The sequence below is a fragment of the Cynara cardunculus genome, unplaced genomic scaffold (genome assembly GCF_001531365.2).
Source record: "Cynara cardunculus var. scolymus isolate 2C unplaced genomic scaffold, CcrdV1 Un_Scaffold_5462, whole genome shotgun sequence".
NCBI classification, from domain to species: Eukaryota; Viridiplantae; Streptophyta; class Magnoliopsida; order Asterales; family Asteraceae; genus Cynara; species Cynara cardunculus.
In genome coordinates, this window is record NW_020202421.1 from 7,574 (window position 1) to 13,372 (window position 5,799).

A 5,799-nucleotide genomic window follows, 5' to 3' on the forward strand; every position below is an offset into this window, starting at 1 on the left:
GTGGCCGAAGATGAACAACAAAGGGCAATTACCGGTGAAAGAAGGCCAACCATAGATGCAGCAGCGTTTCAAGCGTTTGTGCCAAAGAAGAAAGACCACAATCCATCACAAAGCAAGTTCACCAAAAGGAACGAAAAACGTAACGACGACGAACAACTCAAATACTGTGATCTTTGTAAAAAACATGGCCATGTTAAAGAAGGTTGTTTCAAGATAATAGGATACCCGGAATGGTGGCCGGGTAAAGCAAAGCAAGAAAAGCCGAAATCCAAGGCAGCTTGTGTCGAAGGGGAGACGAGCAAGATGCCGGAATTAACGGACGATCAATATCAACAGGTCATGAAGCTTTTTGGTGAGAAACTAAATGCAACTAAAGAACAGGAGCCTCCCATAGCCAACATGGCAGGTAACATTAATCATAAAGGTAAGTGGGTTGTTGATTCGGGTGCCACCGAACACATCATTTGTAATGATACCATGCTCGAAAACAAAACAAAGAAACACTATGAAGCACCGGTTGTGATGCCAAATGGCGATGCTATAGCTGTTAAGGGTAGAGGAGATTTTGTGTTACCCAACGGCCTAAAAATAAAAGACGTGCTTCACATACCCGATTTTAAATGCAATCTCTTATCCGTTAGTAAACTAACAAAGGATATCAAATGTGCTGTCACTTTCTTTCCTGATTTTTTCATTATGCAGGACTTGAGTTCGAGGACCTTGATTGGAATGGGTGATTGCAAGAACGGTCTATACAGGATGGGGATGACGGGAGAAAAGAGAAAAGCTATGGTAACAACGGTTGATTTATGGCATAATAGATTAGGTCATGCTTCGAATTCCAAACTTATTCATGTTGATTTCCTTAAGAACGCTCGTTTGAACCAAACATTATTTTGTGATTCTTGTGTTAAGGCTAAGTTTACCAGACTGCCGTTTCCTATTAGTACCACTAAAACCAATGCTTGCTTTGATTTATTACATTGTGATGTGTGGGGGAAATATCGAACGCTTTCTTTTTCTCGGGCAAGCTATTTTTTGACAATCGTCGATGACTTTAGTAGGGCGGTTTGGGTTTTTTTTTACTGAAACACAAGTATGAAGCGAGCACTTGTCTCATTGCCTTTCACAAAATGATACAAGTGCAATTTGAGAAAAACATAAAGAGAATCCGATGTGACAATGGGGGGGGGGAGTTCACATCTACTCAAATGCTTAATTTTTATGCAAAGGAAGGGATTGTTTTAGAAACAACGTGTCCACACACGCCGCAACAAAATGGTGTGGTCGAACGGAAACACCGACATCTTTTGGAAATTGCACGGGCTTTAAGATTCAAATCCAACCTTCCTACGAGGTTTTGGGGCGAATGCATCCTTACCGCCACATACATCATAAACCGTCTACCATCGGAAGTTATTGACAACAAGACTCTTTATGAGGTTCTATACAACCAACAACCCGATTACGCACATATGCGAGTTTTTGGTTGTCTAACATATTATAAGAGCACCGAAACTCTTGGTGACAAATTTGTTGAAAGGGGTAAACCGGGCATTTTTGTGGGGTATCCACCGGGCACAAAAGGGTATAAAATATTTACGGCCAAACAAAACAAAATTATTATTTCAAGGGATGTCAAATTTGTTGAAAATGTTTTTCCTTTCAAACATGCCACTTTTGAAAAGGAGGAAATCTTCATACCTCCAAAGTGGTGGGATGATGAGCACGAAACACAAAAGGAAGAGAATGGGCCAACTGTTTCGTCTGGGCCACATGAAGCCGATCAACATGGGCTCTCTGACTCACCAACCGGCCTAGATAACCAGCACCTTCAACCCAGCTCAACCGCCAGCATCGAAGAACAAAATAACTCGCAATCTTCCGAACCAATGGACCAAGCCGGCACCCACCATGAACAAACTACCGATCCAGAAAACATTCATGAAGTGTTCGAAACTGTTGAACCACCAATGRCGAAGAGAAGCAGATCTCGGCCCAAACATCTTGATGATTATGAAGTCCGTCTCCCCCCATCCATTGACCACGAGCAATCGACCTCCAATCCAGGATCCTCAACGGTACATCCTCTCGCACATTTTATTTCCTATGATAAGTTTACTAACAATCATAAAGCTTTTTTGGCGGCCATTACCTCAAATTATGAGCCAAAATGCTTTAGTCAGGCAGTGAGGGATCCAAAATGGGTAGAGGCCATGAAGAAGGAAATTCAAGCGCTTRAAGACAATGGAACTTGGGTCCTCGAAGAACTTCCAAAGGGAAAGCGTGCTATCGACTCGAAATGGGTATACAAGATAAAGTACAAACCCAATGGAGAAATTGAAAGGTACAAAGCAYGTCTCGTGGCAWAAGGCTTCACACAAACTGAAGGCATTGATTTTCATGAGACTTTTGCACCGGTGGCAAAACTTGTCACGGTCCGAAGTTTGTTAGCCGTAGCGGTTAAGAAAGGATGGCATATTCACCAACTTGACGTTAACAACGCCTTCCTCCATGGAGACCTTCATGAGGACGTATACATGAAGATTMCACAAGGTTTTGTGAAACAAAATGATAATCGKGTTTGCAAACTCAAGAAGTCGCTTTATGGACTTAAACAAGCATCAAGGAATTGGTATCAAAAGTTTACCAAATCCTTACTTGACATCGGTTTCCAACAAACAGGGGCGGATCACTCCTTGTTTCTCTTCAAGACAAAAGACGTGTTCATGGCTGCACTCATTTACGTTGACGATGTTATACTTGTTGGGAACAATTTACAAAAGATGCAAAACATCAAGACCTTCCTAGACAAACGGTTTAGCATCAAAGATCTAGGAGTCTTGAAATTCTTCCTGGGCATCGAGGTCGCTCGCACCAAAGAAGGACTCGTGCTTAGCCAACGYAAGTACATTTTAGACATTTTGAAAGACGCGGGAATGACAGGTTGTCGTCCAAGTCAATTTCCAWTGGAACAAAACTTGAAGTTGGATAAATGTGATAAAGAAGCTCAAGTCGATGCGAACCAATACCGCCGATTAATTGGGAGACTCCTTTACCTCCAGGCCACTAGACCCGATGTTGCATATGTCRTAAATATTTTAAGCCAATTTGTCGGTGATCCAAGGGAAAGTCATTTAGAGGCTGCCAATCGTGTCCTTCGTTACCTCAAAGGCACACCGGGACACGGGATCCTCCTACCAAAGCAAGGCGGAACCAACCTTCTTACTTACTGTGACTCCGATTGGCTTGGTTGTCCTTTTACTAGGCGGTCTCGCACTGGTTATTTACTCCTTTTGGGAGGTGCTCCTATATCCTGGAAATTCAAGAAGCAATCGGTGGTTTCCCGCTCTTCAGCTGAAGCCGAATATCGGGCTATGGCCGCCGCCGTTAGTGAGGTTATCTGGATTAGATGGCTCTTACAAGAACTTGGTGTGCCTCAAGAGGAACCAACACAATTATTCTGTGATAATCAAGCTGCCCGGCATATTGTTAACAACCCCGTGTTTCACGAACGCACCAAGCATGTTGAAATGGACTGTTACTTCATCCGTGAACGTGTCGAGTTGAACGAGATTCAAACCATGAAGATCGATACCACCATGCAGCTTGCCGATCTCCTCACTAAACCATTGGGGACCAACCGCTTCCGCACTCTACTTAGCAAGTTGGGCATTACGGATCTCCACGCTCCAACTTGAGGGGGAGTAAACGAGATTACACAATTCTCTCCTATTTTTTCTCCTATGATTATGGCTTCCCTTCTTTATCTTTTCCTCTTTTTACGTGCTTTTTCCTTGTATAAAGATTGGCCTGCATTGTTTTCAAAATAATCTTTCACTGTAACAAATTTGTTATGGTATCAGAGCAANTCTTCCTTTTGTGTTTCGTGCTCATCATCCCACCACTTTGGAGGTATGAAGATTTCCTCCTTTTCAAAAGTGGCATGTTTGAAAGGGAAAACATTTTCAACAAATTTGACATCCCTTGAAATAATAATTTTGTTTTGTTTGGCCGTAAATATTTTATACCCTTTTGTGCCCGGTGGATACCCCACAAAAATGCCCAACTTAACCTATATATATACATTGGGGTTTAGGCATTTGCTGCGCTTGGGTTTTATGCTGGCCCGGGCCGGCCCAGCATAGTGGGAATTAATATGATTTTTGAGATGGATGCACTGTTATCTAACAGAGAAATAATTAACATTAAGAGGGATGAATGGATGGGGAGACACCTCTTATAAGTTAGCTATCAATTTTATGAGAGACACAAGAAATTAACATCACCCCTATTTATTATCTTGTGTATCAGAATGTAAATGTGCTTATTGATCTTGTTATGTTTTTTATCTTTCAAGTGCTCTTAGGGATATATTTGGGTTATAGTCAATAAGTTAAAAAAGTTGGGCTTGCTAATACATATATATATATATATATATGCATGTATGTATTTGGCGGTCGGTTTGGTCCAAACCGCAGACCAGACCGGACCGCCCGGTTTTGCTATTTTCTAAACTAGATCGGACCGCCAGACTGTTCAAACCGCCAAAAACGGTCCAATTTGACTTAGTTCGGCCGGTTTAAGTGGTCCAACGGTTTTTTTGAACACCCCTAGTAACATTAAAAGGGCTTTTTTTTTTCCCAAACAAGAGGCTTTTTTTTTTTTTTGCCAAATAGCCTTTATCTCTTTAAGAGGAGCACATCGGCACACAAAGACAACAGAGGAAGGAGGAGAGCAATGATTTCAGTAACAAAACAATTTAATGGGAGCTCAAGTTTTGAGAGGAGGGCATATGTGCAAAAGGGGCACCTGAATGTGATTCAACAATGGTTTTTCATTTTCCAGAACATATCAATGATATATTCATCGTCGAGCACATGTTTTCAATATATAAAAACAAGTTATCATTCATATATTGTGAAAAATTTATCCATAGTTATCAAATATCCTAAACAATTTGCAACCAATGGCAATTGTCCAATATTCTAACAATTTCACTTAACTATCACTTACGTTTAACATTTAGGCTTGGGCAAAAAACTCAGTGAAGAAAGCTCAATAGACATGGACCACTCTTTCAAGTTTTAACATAAAAGTAGAAACGTTGAGGACTACTCAATAATGGACTTGTATAAAGACGATTGCAGAATCAAATGAATTCACAGTTAAAATAAAACACTTTAATTACATAAAATCAAATATCAACATAAATTTTAAGCGATTTTATGAACTAAACCCTAAAAATTAGAAACTTACCTCTGTAACTCTTTGAATAATTGCGTCGTTGACAAACAGAGAAAGTCCGGCCTTCACAGAGGACGCCGGTGACTGACGAGTGCAAGAGGCAAGAGGCAAGGGGCGAGATTCCAGAGCCGTGGGAGAGTCGAGGCAGGGGGGTAGGCGCGATTGGCGATCGTAAACCAAAATTGATATTTTGGGGGCGAATCCGTCAAAAAAAGAGGGTTGGCCTTGGACCATAGCATCCGGATTAAACACAAGGAATTTCACCAAAATATACCTAATATTTTAATAAAATAATTATCAGATCAAAATCATCTTTATCAAAAATGTCCTATTGGAATATTATCAGTTCAAAATCATCTTTATCAAAAATCTCCATTCTTTTTAGAAGAATATTAAAATGATGATTATTCGAACAATATCCATACTATATTCTAAAGCATTTGGCTAAAACTCTTAAAAACTCTTAAACTCTTAAAACTCTTAAACCCTTCATCCCTAAACGATTTCATCCCATAACTGAATTCATATAACTAACTGCAGATAAACACAATC